Genomic DNA, 19860 nt, shown 5'->3' on the forward strand with positions numbered 1-19860 from the left:
CTCACTAGTGTGTTGAAACCCTTTGTGTGGTCCCCTGCGTGTCAGAGTGCGTTTCTAGCTGTTAAGACTCTTCTGTGCAGTGCGCCAGTGCTGGCTGCCCCTGATTTTGCACGCCCTTTTAAATTGGAGGTTGACGCCAGTGCGAACGGGGCAGGTGCCGTGTTGCTGCAGGAAGACCGTCATGGTGTGGACCACCCAATCGGCTATTTCTCCAAGAAATTTAATGTCCATCAGCAAGGGTACAGTACGATTGAGAAAGAGGCTCTCTCTCTGCTGTTTGCATTGCAACATTTCGAGGTGTATGTCGGTGGCAGTCGCTCGCCTGTGATTGTTTATACCGACCACAATCCCCTGGTATTCCTCATGCGGATGCAGAACTCGAACCAAAGGCTGATGAGGTGGTCTCTCCTGGTGCAGGACTTCGATTTGGAAATCCGTCATAAAAAGGGCACTGAGAACGTGCTAGCGGATGCCCTATCCCGTGTTTTCCCTTAAACCTGACTGTCCAAAACATCTAGAAAGGAGATGTCTTTGATTTTGGGAAGGGGGGTGTTACGGCTGTGGCCATGAGGATCCTGTGTGGGCTGTTTTCTTTCTGTGTTTCTGTACTGTGCTTAAGACTCTTTCCAGGTCCCTCCCCTAATGAAGAGTAGTAAGCGGCTGATTGGACCATGGAGCGGGTGACTACCTTCAAAAAGCCGCTCTGACAGATCCACAGGGAGAGGGAGAGAGAGTGGAGCGAGCGAGTAGCTTGACAGCCGACGCGGCCCTGACCCTGGTTTTCCCAGCCTGTATTTTTATTGTGTATTTGTGTGAGCGTGAATTGTGAAAGCCGCTCCTAGTGCATTAGCTGAGAGCGTAGGCACTCTTGGGCTGAAGCGGAAGGGGTGAGCCGCCTTTTCTTTTGGAACTGTTTTCTCCTGTTTTCCGGGTAGGGAGCGAGGGATAGCTCTGTCATTTGTTTGTTTCTTTCCTAGGGTTTAGTTAGTTTTTCTCTGGTGGGACTTAGTTGGTTTTGTTTATTATTTTGCCCTGGGCTCACCCTGGAGCTATGCTTCTTTTCCTTAAATAAAATCACCTTTTTACTCACAACTGGTTTGGATGTTTGGCTTGGGAACCAGGGCGGGGATTTGTCTCTCTCTCCTCCAACCTTATGTGCGTCCCTACACGCCTAGACTAGGGGCGTAACAATATATATATATATATATATATATATATATATATATATATATATATATATATATATATATATATATATATGTATAGACCAGGAAAATCTCCTTCATGTTTTTTTTCTCTTTTATCCTCAGTTACTTTCACACTAAGGCATCTGCTGTGATTTTCACAATTCTGATGAAGTCTCACATGTATCAGTACTGATAAATGATCAGAATTATAATCTTTCTGACTGTCTGAGGCTAAATTAAATCAAATCAGGACTTTGAGAACCGGAATCGAATGGATTATAGAAATCAGTGATGATACCCAGCTCTAGTGAGCAGCCTAGGCCTGAGAGAAGTGGATGTAGCTGTGGGTAATAAGAAAAGATGAAAAGAACTATTGATAACTTTTTTGTTAAGTTAAAGCCTGATCCGTCTGAAATTCATAGCCAGTGCTCTGACACGGTGCCATCAATCTTTGAATGCTGAAAAAGCATAGTGTATCCAGGAGACACATTATATGCTGCATTAAATGCACTGCCCAAGTGTCCCCTCTCCCCACTGCCTTTCAGCAACAGACAGCAGCAAACAGGTCGTCAGGGGAGGCCAAGATGATGATTAAGTTTAACATTTTCTACAATATTGACAAAGCACTTTAAGCACAAGTTTGTTAGTTAATAATTTAGAAATGAATATTGTCTGTATGGACTTCCCCCCCGAAATAAAGTGCACATGTAAAACTGAGGTGTTAAGCGATGCGGTTGAAAAATTTGAGTGCGCCTAACTTTTGTGCCGGTACGCCTAAAAAAGTTAGTCTAGAGCCCTGCATCAACATGGCTGGAGAGTTGGTAGTTATATACAGTCTGTATAAGTGTGGTTAATCCAATAAACATTTGTAAGGAGATGGCAGTTACTGTGAATTTAAAGCAGTTGAAATTTCGAGAAAATAACTCGAAATTTTGAGTCATGGATCCTTTTGTTTGTTTGTTTTTTAGTGGCGGAAACGAGCTTCCATACCTTCTTGACTGTTTGACTGAAATTGCTTGAAGTCAGTGACACAGGGTCGGATATTTCCTTATTGTTTCAGGACTGTGTGTTGATTTCACTGACAGCTTATTTATTAATAAGTAATTATTTATATTATTGTTGAAAATAACTCCAAGAGGTAAGTTTAGTTTTATAGAAAAGAGCAGTCTCTCTGTCAGGTGAACATCTACAAGTATACTAACAAATTAAACCTTCATCTGAAGATGACAGTCAGCAATGCAGCCTGATTTTAAAACATTAATATGGAAATAAAATAATGAATGAGTGACTGATGCTGTCTGAACTTGTAATGTGACTCTTTCCTTACTTGTTTAAAATGTCTGAATGATTAGTCATTACTGCTTTTCTTGAAATCTCAACACAGAAGAAGAATAAAAATGAAATGATGTGAAATTAGTCACTCTATTGCTCTGCGTCTCTTTTTTGTTTGTCTTTCTTTAGTACAGAGTTCACGGTTGCTTTATTTTCCGTAATGTGAGAACAGGGTGTGTATTACTGGGAAAGGTGATGAAAAGTATTTAACCACAGAAAAACTGACACGCAAACACACTTATTTGGAAAATAGTCAGTTTCCATGTCGTGCCTGAACAGGAACTGTTCACCTGTTTGAAACTGGAATAAGGTCCAAGAAGAGGGAACCTTCTAATGTATAATAAGAAGTGTTCAATGTTTGTACACAGTGTAGGGTTTTCTAATATTGTCACTAATAAAAGATGAATATAATTTAAGATGTTTTAAATAAAGTGGAACTGCTGCCAACCTTTGAATCTAGTGGGTCTTTCAGTGTGTTCTCCCTGTGTCTCTGTGGATCGTGGCACCAAAGTCCAAAGACAGACATGTTAGGTTAATCTGTGATTATCAACTGGTTGTAGGTGTGAATGTGTGTTAGTCCTGCATCAGACTTGTGACCTGTAGGATATGTTGAAATGTAAAACACCTGAAGCACCTCCTGGTACTAACTGCATTCCACTAAACTGTCATCATCTGTGACACCCATGCAGAGGTAATGAATGCTTCTGTGTGTCTGTAAAAATTTCCATTCTCACGACTGTTGCTGTCAGTCAACTCTCTGGGTTTATTAAATAGTTAAAGAGCAGAATAAGTTTTAGAATGACAACACTGCAATGTTGTTTTCCAACATGTACTGAACTTCCTGCTCAATTATTTTTCTCTTGCACTTTGTGAAACAGCTCAGTCAGTGAAGCATCAGCACGCTGTGCTGGAATTAACTCTTGCTGGGAAACTGACAAATGTTAAGAACAAGAAAATCTGGTTCAACCTGACACTCTTCTGCTTGAGTTACAGGCTCTGCGTCCCTTTTAGCTGAAGCCCTTGTAACAGCACAAGCTGCAAATTCAGAAAAAAACCTGTTGACACCCATGAGACTCATTCTGAACTCCAAATTTAACAGGCAGAGAACTATCAGCCCAGACTCCATTTCCAGCCAAATCATTCCCCAAAATCACATGTACGCCCTCAAGTGGCAAAGCAGGACGAACACCAATGCAGATATGATCATCCACATAAGAGTCCTGGCCATCTTACAATGCTGTGATTGCAGCCATTCCCCAACTTTCTGTGAATGGTACTCGTGGCTATTGATCAGTGGTTTGATCTATTTTCCCATTTTTGGACATGGATTTTTAGTTCCTTTGTCATTATATGTGTGTGTTTCTCAACACAAACTATAAATGTTTTTGTAGGGATTCTGTTAGGTTCATACTCGCTTTATGCCTGGGGCTCAGGTGGAAGAAAAAAAGCTTGTACTTCTTGATATTTCTGTTGTAAGCTGACAGTTGATGGTGTTGAACAAACACTGCTGCAATGACGTCAAAAAAGAGCCTCTTCATAGTGTGTGAGATTAAAAAGATTTAAAAAGAAAAGTTTGTTTGTTCGTCTTTTTTTTTAAAATTGCAGTTACCGAAATACAATCAACCTTTCTTCATTTTCCTAAGTAAATAAACTTACATATATATATATATGAAAAAAAAACAAGCCCCCCCCCCCCCCCCCCCCAGTCCCACACAGATCAACACAACCATCAAACATATTAGAGGAATATAACAGTAACAGAAGTACATTTAAACAGGCAATACTGCTAGTCTAGCAAAATAAGAGATAAAGGGTTGCCACTTGTGAAAAAATTTGGCTGTGCAACCTCTCAACGTATATTTAATTTTTTCAAGTTTTAAAAAAAACATGACATCTTTAAGCCACCGGGAAATAGTAGGATACTTAACAGACTTCCAATGCAACAATATTAGACGTCTCGCTAATAGGGATGTGAAGGCTATAATATCCTTTTGTGTGGAATCAAGTGTAAGTGACCGAGCAGGAATCCCAAATACAGCAATCAGAGGACAAGGATGAAGAGTTACCCCAAGAACAGTTGACATAATAGCAAAATACCCTGTCCAGAAACCTTGTAGCTCAGGACACAGAAAAAACATGTGGCTAAGGTGACAAGGAGAACCATGGCATTTATCACATTTATTTTCCACTTCTGGGTACAATTCAGAAAGTCTAGACTTAGAGAAATGCACCCTGTGTATGACCTTAAATTGAATAAGTCCAAGACGAGCACAGGAGGTGGAAGATCGTACCCTCGCTATAGCCTGTTCCCAAGACTCCTCATGTATTCGAATTCCTAGTTCTCCTTCCCATGTACACTTAAGCTTAACATTAGCGTGGTTACTAAAAGACAGAATAGCATCATAGAGTTTCAAAATGGTTCCTCATTGATGAGGAATAAATGATAACGTAGTTTCCCACTGCTGTTCTGGAGGTAAAGAGGGGAAATTTGGGAAACACTTGGCAGCAAAATTTCGAATTTGAAAATAGCGAAACAAATGGGTAATAGGGAGATTATAACGAGAAGACAAGTTGGGAAAACTATCGAAAACACCATCCACATATAAATGTTTGAACTGTTTTATACCCTTGTCACACCACACTGAGAATGTCGAGTCCAGATTCTGGAGACCAATGTCCAGGAATCAGTGACAAAGCTGAAGCTGCGCCGGGGCTGGATCTTTCAACAAGACAACGACCCGAAACACTGCTCAAAATCCACTAAGGCATTCATGCAGAGGAACAAGTACAACGTTCTGGAACGGTCATCTCAGTCCCCAGACCTGAATATTATTGAAATTCTGTGGTGTGAGTTAAAGAGAGCTGTCCATGCTCAGAAGCCATCAAACCTGAATGAACTAGAGATGTTTTGTAAAGATGAATTGTCCAAAATACCTTCAACCACAATCCAGACTCTCATTGGAACCTACAGGAAGCGTTTAGAGGCTGTAATTTCTGCAAAAGGCAGATCAACTAAATACTGATTTCATTTCCTTTTTTGTGGTGCCCAAATTTATGCACCTTCCTGAATTTGTTTAAACAATTATTGCACACTTTCTGTAAATCCAAAAAACTTCATTTCACTTCTCAAATATCACTGTGTGTGTCTCCTATATGATATATTTAACTGACATTTTTTATTGTAACAACCATCGATTTATACAGGAAAATAATGACTATTAACAAGGTTGCCCGAACCTTTGCATCCCACTGTAAATCAATAAACCAAAATTTAAATGTAAATTTTTGGGCTTGATATGCTAGATGACCCAATATGCAAGAATTACTGTTAAAATAGGTCAGCTGTTCAAGAGTCTGACAGCACTGGGGAAGAAAGAGTTGTTCAGTCGGGATGATCTAGATTTCACACTTCTAAACCGTCATCTTGAGGGCAGAAGTGTGAACAGTCCGTGTTCGGGCTGTGTGGGGCCTTTGAGGATGGAGGCAGCTCTCCTCTGGACTCTGCGATTGTAGATGCTCTGCACAGAGGGCAGCAGGGTTCTGATGATCTTCTCCACAGTTGTTATCCCTCTCTGCAGGCATTTGCGGTCCATAGCATTAGTGCTGCCGTACCATGCAGTGATGCAGCTGGTCAGTGTGCTCTCCACAATGCAGCTATAGAAGCTGCTGAGGATCTTGGCCAAGATACCAGATTTCATCAGCCTCCTCAGTAAATAGAGCTGCTGCTGAGCCTTCTTGACCAGCTGTGTGGTGTTCAGTGTCCAGGTGAGGTCCTCAGTGATGTAGACACCCAGGTATCTGAAGCTGCTCACCCTCTCCAATTCAAGCCCCTGGATAAACAGCAGCTGGTGAGTCCTTTTCTTCCTCATGTCCACTATCATCTCCTGTCAGCCTCTCTGGGTTTTTATTCCCGCTATTCATCACAGAGCATATCATTATATACCAACACGTTCTCACTCCCAACTCGTCAAATGTGTGACGCATGGTCAGGCTCCCTCTGCTTCACTTATCGACGCGCAGGTACCCCCCTCGCGTCGAGAATTGACGTGCAGGGTCCACTCATTGAATACTATAGAGCTCCCTAAACGTTGCTTATTGACGACAAGAGATTGTCGTGGAAGAGCCTGTTGTCCGTATATTTATATATTTCCAAAATCACATTGTAGTGACGTATACAGAACACAATAAATTATATAATGTAAACAACTACCTGAGAAACAGCAGATACAGCAGATAAATTAATTATAGTTATTACTTTTGTATCGTTTATTGCATTTATGGAGGGAGTGATGTATGCTGGGTAATGGCACAGCTAGCGACTGGGTGACTTTATTCACCTGCTTCGGCTGTTATCAGTCCATCAGGCGTTATTAGCACAAATCAGTCCCATAGATATGGGCCATCTCCTGCTAGATTGTTCAGAAGGTTGTTATCATCCATCCAGATGGAGGATCACTAACAGGAGCATGGGAAGCAGTGTTGCCAACTTAGCGACTTTGTCGCTATATTTAGCGAGTTTTCAGACCCCTTAGCTGTTCCGTTATTTGAGGTTATGGATGTTATTTGACTGGAGGCATAACTCACAGACACACGAGACGCGCCATTACTCCAATGAGTGTCCTTTATTATTTTTCATCCCCCCCCCACAACAACAACCCAGCAGAAACGTTCCTACCGCTTAACATTTACCTGATACTACATCCCCCCTACTAAATAGGATGTGATGCTGGGATATAACCAAGAAAACAGATTAGACCCGCACGCTTTAAAGTATACTATTACTACTTCCTTGTGCTTTATCTGGTAACAGCTTGTTTACTGAACTCGTTTGGTTTCAACCCAGACTACTCAGAATGTCCAAAAATAACTCTCAAAGTATACAACTCTGAAAACTAAGCATAAGTGCACATTTCTGAACTATTTGGTGCAGCTACAAACAACATTTGCTTTATTTCTCATTGTCTCTATGAGGGATAGGGTAGACTACCCAGCCCTCTGCCTGAGTGTGGGAATTATTCTGCCCCATTGTTCACTCAGTTCCTAGCCCTATGAGCAAATATAGTCTTTTAGATATGCTGGAGGCCTCCTAGACCTGGGTTGGATTTGGCTCCCAGCTTCAGGAGTCTACTGGCTGGCCTCCTGTGAGATAGTGTCTGGAACCGACACACTCTGTGCAGCTGGAAGAGTTCTCAGGTGAAGCCTCTGGATCACCAGAAATCTCCAGTGCCCCAGGTGTCCATGTAAGATGGTAACGGTTTCTTCTCAGCGTGCCCTTTGCTGTCTCGACGATGTAGGACCTCGGTGAGCCTGCCATGGACACGACTGTCCCTCTAGTATCCATGTCTGAGACACACACTTTGTCTCCAGGATTGAGCTGTAGCATATCATGCGCTCTGTGTCTGCGGTTGTAGTTTTGTCTTTGTTTTTGTCTGTACGATTGTTCTATAGCTTTGAGCTTGTCTGTGTCCGTACCTCTTGGATTTACCCAGGAGCCTGGGATTGTTTAGCTAAACGGCCTAAACCGTTTCCCATTCATTCTCTACGGTAGTGCTAAACCACTACGGATGTAATATATTTTTGGCCACTACGGTCTTCCGGCGCTGTAACGAGTTTGAGATGCGGCGGCACTTTTAAAAAATCTCCTCTTTTACGTTTCGGGAGAGAAAACAAGTAACTCAACGCTCGCAACACATCCCAACGCTCCTCATTCATTGATCAAAGGTAAGAAACGTCGTTTGAAATAACAGTAAACCAACAGAATACATTTACAGGTGTATATTACAGGTAATAGGCGTGTTGCGATTGCATTTACGAAGCATCCATCGCTCAGTTAAAGACGGTGGGAGTTTATCTGCTGTTGTAAAGTGGCACGGTAAAAAATGAATGAACGTGATCCTTAAATAAATTGCGTGTTTCATTGACGTGTTTTGCCATTAAATAAACTTTGTAGGTTTCCGACTGCTGTGACACTGACATTACAATAATGTGGTACAATTAAATAGCCAATAAGTGTCTTGTTATGAGATGACATGCTAAATGACTGAACCATGCTTTAAAAGAAAATGTATTGCTTTCATGTTGTAATGGTCAGTCACCTTATCAATGCGAAAATCTGTTTTGATATCTCTAACATGAGCAATGCCCACTCGTGTATGAATAAACACGATAGCTTAAATACATATATGTTGTTAATCTACCAGCAATTCTTATGTGCCATGACTACTAAGCAGTTACCACAAATTTTGCAGATATGCCAATAATCATTCAACCATGAAAGGTTTTTATTTACAGACAGAACAGTTTGTTATACCTGGAGTAAAAAACACTTTTATCCCAAATGTTGTCAATGTTCTTTCAAATTGTGTCTCGTTATTGTTCTCCTGCATCCTGCTGTGTAAACCCAGCAGCAAGATTATAACCTGAAATGTCTTTGTTTGTGTTTGGAATCAATTTTGTTTAATATAATTGTTTATTTTTTCACTGCTTGTCAAGATGCAGAAGAAAGTTGTGCCATGTCCAGGGAAAATCTCTGTGGTGTTCCGCAAGGGGCCACTTGGATACCTTCTCCAGGACTCGTCAAAAGAAGCTCGAAGGATTAAAAATGACCCCAAACTGCAGGACAAGTCTGCACCTGTGAGGGAGGATGTTGTACATCAGAATGCTCTGACTGTCATCTATCAGAGAGGAGGGGATGAGTCTGACATGAAGGAAGTGCAGAGAGAGTACATTCTGCAGTTTGGAAAGTATAAAGGGAAATCTTTCCGGTGGCTTCTGGGGAATGATGTTGGGTACACCATGTACCTGATCAAAGATCTCCAGAAGGAAGAGGCTGCAGGGACCTCTGTGGAAGAAGGGCATGGCAAGGAGAGCTTGCATTCATTTGTACAGTATGCCCTCAGCTTTACAGAGATAAAGACTCTTCTGAACTACAAGACCAGCAGAGTGAGTGTTGCTGCAGAAGCCTCTGAGGATGATCAGCTGGTTGGCTTTGGCTCACGAGCCAAGAGCACCTGGAAGGAGATTCAGGAGTCTCCTTTCTACGAGGCAGAGAGACAAAGATGGGTGGAAGAAAAGAGGAAATAGGGGAGAAACTGTTGATATTGTACATAAGATAGTTTTGTAATGTTTATTTTGTTTATATAAATAAAAACTGATTGTAAATATAAAAATGTGAATAAATTGTGTTCTGTAAAAATAGCAGCACAGCTCTCTTCTTTATAACCTCTTAGAGTTAACCTGTATGTTTATATACCTGTGTGTGCTCACCATCAGGTAATCAGTTTTAAAAAGCTGTGAGTGCTGCCCTGAAAGCTTACATATTATTTCTAAATCACTTCATGTAATGATAACAAGCCATCCTTTCTCTAGTGGGGTCTCACAGCTTTTATCTTTATAATCTTTCTGGTTGATTTGTAATATTAGAAACATGACTGCTGTCTTTTATCTGTTTGACTATACATCCTGTTTCAGACATGACAACCAGACAGTGTCTGAAGTTATCTTTAATACATGCAACACAGCTGGAGATAGTCCAGACACTTTCTCACTTCTGATGATAATATTTTTGGTTTAGGTATTGTTGCTTTCTGGCTTGAAGCTTATCTACAAAAGCAGTTCAATAAGGAGAGATCATGTGGAAAAACCGAACATGATTTATTGAGATACAGAAATAAATGTAACTGTTAGGCAGTTAGACTCCAATGACCCATCATAGCAGAAGAAATCTCAGCAGTGACAGGATTTTGCATAAGCCACACCCCAGAGTCAAAATGCTGGTAGTGATGAAGATGGAAGCTGGGACAGGGTTCTGAGTGACCACAGTGAGGGGGAGAAAGGAGAGGAGGCGGGCTGCATAGCTGAGGATCTGAAACGCAGAATGGCAGAAGCAGAAGAGCAACAGATTTAAAGCATGCAGAGTGGAGGCTGGCAAGAGCATGACTGGAATAAAGTAATGATGTCAGTACTGAGTTTGTGCTGGAAAATGAATAGATATAAACTAACAGCCACCAGGAAGCAGACAGATGACTTATTACAGACATGCCTTGTTTAAATTATGTATAAGCTTCATTTTCTATGTCATCAGAATGTATCTGTATTATAGTTTTAGCTTTAGTCTTTGTATTAAAAGTTGGATGTCTGCATAATTGTAGACTATATGTCTGGTATGTATCATCTCAAGACTGTGATGATACAGTTTAGTCTGAGTTATGTACTTTGTGACAGTATAGGTACGTAATGCAGAAAAATTGCTCCACAGGCCATAACACTATATAATATAAATAAAATGATAATGAAATAAAAATTAAAAGCAAAGTGAAAAATAAATGTTATCCACAATAAGTAAATTGAAAATGGTGTTTAACTTTTGATAATGTAACACAACCTTTGTCCCAACCAGGACTCGAACCCGCGCTCAGACAGTTCAGTGTAAAAAAAACCCATTTTTTTCCAATGCCCGAAAAGCTGCGATTTGATTGGCTGTTTCTCCGTTACACCTATACACGATGGGCCCCCGCGGGGATGACAGGAATAGTTGTCCTTATCCTTCTACCCATGAGAAGCTCAGTCGGGCTGTAGCCATTTGCCAATGGAGTGGCCCGGTATGCCATAAGGGCGAGATAGGGATCGCCAGACTTTTTAAGAAGACTTTTGATGGTCCTGAGTGCCCTCTCGGCCTCCCCATTGCTCTGAGGGAAGTGGGGACTGGATGTCTCATGGCTAAAACCCCATTCTTGTGCAAATCTTTTGAAGGAATCAGACGAAAACTGAGGTCCATTATCAGAGCGAACCCGCTCTGGTATGCCATGACGTGCAAAGATTGATTTACAGTGCTCGATCACTGCCTCTGATGTTGTAGATGTCAGTTTGGCAACTTCGAAGAGTCTGGAAAAGTAATCCACAATGACCAGGTACTGTTTATTCTCTATCTGGAACAGATCAGTTCCAACCATGGCCCACGGTCTTTGTGGGAACTCGGTAGGTAGCATGGTTTCTTTGTGGTTAGTCCGCTCACGGCAGCAAGTGTCACAGGTCCCGATCACTTTTATCAGCTGACTGCTCAGGCCTGGCCACCAAACAGATTGTTTAGCTCTCTCTCTGCATTTCGTTATTCCCAGGTGTCCTTCATGTAGTTTAGACAGAATGTCCGCTCTGAGTGATTTGGGAATCACTATTCTTCTCCCATAAAGAAGCAAACCATTGTGGACTGTGAGGTCACCTGAAAATGGCAGATAAGGCTGGAAAATCCTTTCAATGGAGTACTTATCTGGCCATCCTTCCACATAGAACTTCTTCAGCTGGCTTAGAATGCTGTCATTGTCCTGATGTGTCTGGATTTCTCTGAGTCGTGGCTCTGTGGCTGGCAGGCTTGCTATGACGGACTCACATACAAGTTGATTTCTTCCTCCGGCAAACCCTCAGTTGTGTCACATACAGGAGCCCTGGACAGTACATCTGCTGTTGCAATGTCTCTACCAGGAACATGAGATATGGTATAAGAGAACCTCATCAATCGCATGCGTAGACGTTGTATACGAGGTGGAAGCTCGCCCAGGCCCTTGGAGCCAAGCAACGAGACCAAAGGTTTGTGGTCTGTTTCAATGTGGAATGTTTTCCCAATTAGGAACTCTGCAAACCTCTCACAGGCCCATGTTGAAGCGAGGGCCTCTTTCTCAATTTGAGCTTATCACTGCTCTGTCGCGCTGAGAGCTTTTGAAGCGTATGCTACTGGTTTGCACCCTAGATTGGCGTGCCGCTGGAGAAGCTCCCAAGCCATACGAAGATGAATCAGCTGATACGCACGTTTCAGCATTTGGATCATACAAAGCAAGCCCTGGGGGTGTTGTCAGTTCTTTTTTTGATACCGTCGAAAGCCTGCTGCTGCTGCCACAGGTTGGACTTCTTCAGTAGATCTCTTAGGGGGCGCGTTTTTTCCGCCAGGTGAGGAAGAAACTTTCCTAGGTGATTCACCATGCCCACGAAGCGTCTCACCTCACTTATGTTGCTGGGCTCATCCATGGAACTCACGGCATGCACCTTGTCAGGATCTGCGCTAACCCCCGATGCCTCAATGACCTGCCCCAGGAACTTTATCCTGTTCTTGGAGAACTCACACTTGTCGTTCAATGTTACTCCAGCCTTCTGCAGTCGAACCAGTGCTTTTCGAAGTCTCTCATCATGCTCTGCTTGTGACGTCCCCCAGATGAGCACATCATCCATCTGGCAGAGGACTCCTTCTAAGCCCTCAAGAATGCTTGCCATCCGTTTCTGGAAGTGTTCTGGGGCTGATGAGATTCCAAAGCACAGACGATTATAACAATACCGACCAAAAGGTGTAATAAAGGTCGTGAGCAAAGAAGAGTCCCTGGATAAGGGAATCTGCCAAAATCCTGCATTGGCATCCAGCTTTGAGAACACTTTTGCTCCTGCAAGCTGTCCTAGTGTGTGTTCTACTGAAGGGAGTGGAAGTTTCTCTCTCATGACATATTTGTTTAGTTCAGTGAGATCGCTGCATATTCTCACCTTGCCTGTGCGCTTAGGAACCACCACCATAGGCGCGCACCAATCAGTGGGCTCCTCCACCTTGGAAATGACACCCTGCTGCTCCATCCTGTTCAGCTCTTCTTTAACCTTTGGTAAGAGTGGAAGAGAGATTCGCCTAGGGGTCAAGAGGGAAAACGGCTGTGCCTCTGGTTTCAGAACAATATTGTACTCCCCCTCCCTTTTTCCTAGTCTGCTGAAAAGCTTGGGGAATTCTTGTTTGACTGCATCAATGGAGACTAAGCAAATATGATTCACTCTAGCAACCTGCTGTAGTGCTACTGCAGCATGCCCGCTCAGCAGCGGTCAGCATAAACCCTGTACGACATAAACGTCTTCTTTGCTTTTGTGCTTGTTCTTGCTGAGAGTGGCTGTGAACATGCCTTTTACCTTCAGACGTGTTCCTCCTGGGCCCTGCAGAACCCTTTTGGGCTTTTCCAATCTCCCCAACTGATGCTGTGTGTAGAAAGTCTCTGGGACTGCTGTGACATCTGCTCCGGTGTCAATTTTAAAGAGTGTGTTGCATTTGTCCACATGTATCTGTGTTACCCATGGACTCTCTTTGGTTTCTGCAGAAAGGGAACCCAAGAAAGCGACCTCATCATCTGTATCACCGTTCTCTGAAACTGTTGCAGCATTGACTTCACACAGTTTTTTGTTTCTTCACATTCTGGTAAAATGTCCTTTTTTCTTACAGTAATTACATGCGGCTTCCCTCGCAGGGCATTGTTGAAGATTGTGACCTTTTATGTCTCCTAATCTTCTGCATTGTCTCTTTTTTTCTTTCTGTGTTTTGGCAGTGGTTTGTTTATGTGGCAGTGTCAGCTGCTCGGGACGTGCCCCTTCTTGCCGTTTAGCATGGACGCGGTTCAGTTGTGAGTTGGTAATATCCATTTTAAAGTTAGTGCTTAGCATCTCTTGTTGCTTCTTTACAAGCTCACTTTGTCAGGCTCTGTTAAGCGCTTTCTCTAGCGTTAGTTCTGGATCCATTTGTAGCTGTTCTGACAATCGTTTGTCTTTCAGACGCACGACAAATCTGTCTCACACCATTTCGTCATGCAAAGTCCCGTATCCACAATGTTCTGCCAGACAATGCAGTGCAATATGGAAGTTGTCAACTGACTCACCCGTCTCTTGTTGGCGCTAGTTAAACGTCGCTCGCTCAAATATGATGTTTCTTCGGGCTACGAAGTGAGTATCCAACCTCCTTTTAACGGTCTCATAATCGCTCGCCTCTTTGGGAGTCAGGTGCAAGGATACCAATATGTCCTCTGCCTCCTCGCCCATAGTGTAGATAAGGGCGTTCACTTGATTTTCGTCCGCTTGCGTCTCCAATCCAGACGCGATGCGAAATCTGTCAAAACGCTTTATCCATTTGGTCCAGTCGTCGGACCTAATCAATCAATCAATCAAAATTTATTTATATAGCACATTTTTAAAGACCGAAGTACACCAAAGTGCTTTCCAGTAAAATCATGATACAGATAAAAATCACAATATAAAATATAAATTACAGATATAAATAAAATATAAAATAATTACATAATCTAAATGCAAAGCCAGATGTAAATTACCCTAATTCGCCTTGAATGCCAGGTTAAAAAAATACGTTTTTAGATGTGATTTAAAAGACTGAATGGAATCTGATGCGCGAATATGAAGAGGAAGAGTATTCCATAACCTAGGTGCAGCAACGGCAAAGGCACGGTCTCCTCTGGTCTTCAGCCGAGACCTAGGTTGCACTAAGAGCAGTTGGCCCGATGATCTTAGTGCTCTCTGAGGGCTATACAGACAGAGGAGATCAGCTAGGTAGTCAGGTGCCATATTGTTTAGGATTTTATAAGTAAACAATAAAATCAATTTTTAAAATCAATTCGGTATTTAATAGGAAGCCAGTGTAAATTTGCCAGAACAGGGGTGATAGAATCGTACTTTCTAGTGCCGGTCAAGAGACGTGCTGCGGCATTTTGGACCAGCTGCAAACGCTGAAGAAGAGAAGATTGTAGGCCCAAGTAGAGAGAATTACAATAATCCAGTCTTGAAGTGATGAAAGCATGAATGAGTTTCTCCAGATCTTTTTGTGGTATGTAAGGTTTAGCCTTAGAAATTAGGCGTAGTTGGTGAAAGCTGGTTTTTACCACAGTAGAGACCTGTTTATTCTAGTTTGAAGGAACTATCCATGAAAACTCCAAGATTCCTAGCAGCATCAGTAGAGGTGGTTAGCAACAGGCCCGAGTGTACCAGTATGTTCGAAGCTGCCCAGAAGCTGGTTTGTCCGCCTCTGAGCAGTTCACGTTCCGGCTCTACTTTCTGGCCCTCTCTACCTCACTCTGCTTCCTCTAAAGAGGGCTTTTCAGATTAAATAGAACAAGAATCCAAAACATAAATATGTTAAAACACGCATAGTAGGTTTGGACCCGGAAGCAGAGTTCAACGTCATCAATTAAAGATTGGGTATCCCACCTGCTGTGAATGTTTTAATGCAGTAACAGTTATATTAACATCGCTTGTTACATCCTGTTTTAGACAGTTCAAATAAATACTCATATAAGAGAGAAATTGTCTTGTGTAAACTGTATGTGGTGTTAAAATGGCCTATACAAGTGTACTTTAAGGTGGTCATAAGGTGGTACTTTAAGAGCCATATATTTATGAGGTGGCTCTGAGGAGCTTGGAAGAAAAGCGTCTGGACTTCTCTAAGTTGCTTGAAGACGTTTCACCGTCATCCGAGAAGCTTCTTTAATTGAAGGTCAAATGGTGGAGAGTCCCAGATTTAAGCCCTATGGAGTGTCCCCCCAAAAGGGACAATGGACCCCTAATTCCTACCCAATCCACGAGTCAAGGTGTGAAAACAGGTGTAGGCCACGATTAGCCAAGGTTTTTTAGGGGACACTCCCATGGGGCTTAAATTCTCTATGCCTCACTCAGCCATCGGTCAAAAATTGCATGACATGGTTAGTGGCAAGGGTGATGTGGGAACGATGTGTGTGGTGAATCAAAAGTCACCAGGAGGATAATGGGGGTTATCTGAAGATTTCCTTTCATTGACCACTCATCCAGTGACTTCTTCATTCTCAGCTGACGTGCAGGTTTCCTCAAACTTAAACATACCTTTGCATAAATATCAAAACACTTTAGTGATGTTAGTGATCCAATAGACAAAAGGCATTAGAAATCATTCAACACGGGAGCTCTGGATGGGCTGAAATCACACATTATAGAAAGTCGTCAAGAGTCCCGTAGATTCCAGCTGGAATTTATTTTTACCTTAAGGCTATATGATCAAAATTAACATCACACGTTTGTTTTAATCCTTTACCACACACAGTTAGGTATTGTAGACTAGTAAGAGTGTTGAAGTAGTCTATAACACTGACAACAACAGGCAGCAGACAGAAGCTCCTTCTCTGAGGAATTTGAGGGGGATGGTCTGCTGAGGCACAAGAAGGTACAAAACTTTAAAGACTGACTCTGTTAGAAGAAACAGGCCCATAAAGAAGCTCTCTTCCCCACTTTCCTTTTCCTTCCCCCTCCCTATCTCTGTATGCAGCCTGACCAGAGTGCTGCAGAGTGGTTGCTAGGTAATGGGATGTATTTTTCCTGAAAAAGGCTCATGTCTATATAAGGAGACGTAGAGAGAGAGGTACAAGAAAACCTGAAGCAGATATCAGACCTAAAGGCCACCCTCAGTTGTTTCAAAAGCAGGTTTAAGATCCTGTTAAAAGGGGTACACTGCCTAGGGGTGGGTGGCTCGTTTGTTCATTTGGGTCTCCTGAGTGAGCACAGACAAGGCAGCCGTGTTTAACCTTGAACTGCTTATAAAATAAAAGACTTTGGACGATTGGTGTTATTTTTCTGATTCCTCAAAAACCCAACAATTTGTAAAACACTTGGGCCCACTCTTGTCTGTCAGATGACGATTAGGTTGTCCCTCACTAAGTGACACGACGCCTTCCTCATCCATGATGGTGAGGTGGGGAACATTTGCATTGCCGAGGAGGCCAAAACCGACAGTCGCAGGTGCTCTGCGTCCACATCCAAGTGTTGGTTCAGGTTTCTGAATCTGGTGGCTGTGATCAGCTCCACTATGGGAATTTGTCTCTACATCACAGCAAAGTTCAACATTTTTGCAAGAGAATTTTCTCATACTTGATTTAGTTGCCTCTCAGACATTTTCACCCACGTGTACACATCCGGAGTGTGAGTCTGCGCAAACAAGTAAACCAAACCGTTATTTCTTCTGGCTGGTCTTAGACTTTAATTGTGGGCTGGTCAAAGGTCCCCTTGTTCACGTGGCTTCTTAACTAAAACTAGTATTGACGGGAAAATTTGTTTAGCCGTTTCGTTGTAGCAAATGGCTGCTTGTTAGCCGTTGACTGAAGAGCTTGTTTTAAAGACCTTTAGGAGTAATCCTGCCTCATCTGCATTCGAGGAGAATACAGCTGTTTCCTGTAGTCTGCCGTCTTCCATGCGCGTACTCACATACGAGCTTCAGGCAGTTTTTATTTATTTATTAGTAAACCAGAAATTCACAATAAAAATAAAACTCAATCATCAATCAATAATATCAGGAGGAGATGTTGAGGTCTTAACCTGAATCTGTGGTAATTCTCCTCATGCTTTTTCCACGTTGATTGTAGAGCTTTTTCAACTTTATCAATGACTCCCTGTAATGCACAAGCATCCAGTACATTTAGTAACCTTCCTGCACTGGGTGTCTGTGAAGGTTCTGTCATCCAGGTCAGCTCTAGTCTAAGGAGCTGAAAAGAAAAGCGTCCTGGACTTTGTTAAAAATTTTCTTTAAGACGTTCACTCTCACCCGAGAAGCGTCTTCAGTTCAAAGAGCAAATGGTGGATGTGGTGGCAGTGTCCCCCAAGGGGGGTCATGTTGACCAGTTGACCATGTTGAAGTCTTTCAAGAAAAATAAAGAAGTTCTGACACTTTTCTTTCCAAGCTCCTTAGACCTACTCCTTCCTGCGGGGGCGTACATGACTTATCTTGACAAAAAATTGTAATTTCTTAATGAACAAGCATGGCAATGTGTGTCGTTACGTGCAGCCTTTACAAAGTTCAAGGGCTTTGGGGCCTTCTTTGAGAGTTGGTCGGTGAAGCTCGACAAACTGTGAGAAACAATAAGAGATAAGAAATTATTACTGCTCTTTCCTGAACCTTCTTTGGTCTTGTTTTTTTTTCTGTTGTTCGGGTTTTGTTTACATCTCACGGGAGGTAATTTGTGATTTTAACTCATTATTAAATCTGATCCCTGTTCTATGTATGTTAAATAATTTAGATATTATAGTGGGGTCATGAGTTGTTGGAAATTTAAAGATTACAAATAAGCCTGTAATTCACTTGAGAGATGTTGTGTATCAGATTTGTACTATACACAATGAGGTTTTTGTTTGTTTGTTTGTTTTTTAATAGTCCTTAAATGTCAACTCGAATATACCAACTGTGTTATTGGCAGCTGCTGTGCTAATAAACACAGACAGTTTGGTGCAGGAAACAGAATAGAATATAATAGAATAGAATATCCTTAAATTGTCCCCCACAAGGGGAATTTGGTGTAGTCCTGCAGTTTGTATTGAAGTTACAGTAGTGCTGTTCTGTTGAGGTTGAACAGTTGCAGAACAGCTTTAGTGTTTCAGTCATAGTTCAGTCACACATCATGGTGCCAGAGGATCAGTTGTCAATTTAAGATGATGAGGGTGTTTAAAAAACAGTGAGTCAGTGTAAAAATCAGAGCTCAAATGTGACATGATATTTGGTTACAAGCAGAGTGTGATATTAACCATCGCTAGATACGCAATAGAATTCCCTAAATGCTGTCACTGCAAACAAAAGGAATTGAAGTTTTAAGTATAGTTTTAATGATAAAAGAATTAAGCTTATGTGGAACTTGAAGAAGCGGTCCAGATAAGTTGATAGGTAGAAGCCCCATTTAGCATTCCATAATGGCGATAATATAATCAATATCAACAGTGACAGTAGAAACACGTATAGTAGATCTGCATAAGTAATCGGAATACGTTTCGGGTAATTGGGGTGTGAAACGTGTGCATTGTGCCTGTAAGGACACATAAATAAGGGTAACAAAACACAGTTTTGCATCTAATCAGATGTGCAAGAGCAGTAAGTGCAATACGAGCAGATTATAATACAGAAAGGAAGAGATAAAAGAGCGGGAATAGCTATGAACAGATGTATGTACAAGTAGATAAGTATACACAATAAGATTCAGATGTTGTATATTGCTAACAGAGACCAAGGGTCCGTCTTCGTACCTCGCTACTACATCCAGATAAAATGACACATCCAAGATCAATCACGCGCGAACTTGAGCTCGCGATTCCGGTTCTCGAACACACCTGTTGTTGTCCGATTAGTACAGCTGGATGAAGTAATGTGAGATCAACTGGGTGGCTTAACAGGGGCTACGCATCGATAGTAGAAACATTGATCGGCAACCCTTTGATTGGTCGGCGAACACGGCAAAGGCTGCAAAAGCAAGAGAGAGGGCTGGCAGAAAGGTGCTGACAAATTAAACTAGTAGTAATTTAATAATAATAATAATAATAATAAAATAATGGAATTGGATTTAATAGCGCTTTTCAAGGCACCCAAAGCGCTTTCCCAATGCCACTATTCATCTCATCTCACATTCACACACTGGTGAGGCAGCTACGGTTGTAGCCACAGCTGCCCTGGGACAGACTGACAGAAGCAAGGCTGCCAAATCGCGCCATCGGCCCCATCTGGCCACACCAGTAGGCGGTAGGGGTAAGATGTTTATATTAATAG

The 19860-nt window shown here is 42.1% G+C and overlaps 1 long non-coding RNA gene across 1 annotated transcript; it reads left to right on the forward strand.

Moving 5' to 3' along the window:
• Positions 1 to 8021: 8021 nt before the first annotated feature.
• On the forward strand, positions 8022 to 9115 carry LOC120713941. The gene is made up of 2 exons (XR_005694718.1): positions 8022 to 8240; positions 9012 to 9115. It is a non-coding gene; the product is annotated as an uncharacterized LOC120713941 (long non-coding RNA).
• Positions 9116 to 19860: the final 10745 nt, after the last annotated feature.

This window comes from Simochromis diagramma, unplaced genomic scaffold, assembly GCF_900408965.1.
Source record: "Simochromis diagramma unplaced genomic scaffold, fSimDia1.1 OVJJ01000404.1, whole genome shotgun sequence".
NCBI classification, from domain to species: Eukaryota; Metazoa; Chordata; class Actinopteri; order Cichliformes; family Cichlidae; genus Simochromis; species Simochromis diagramma.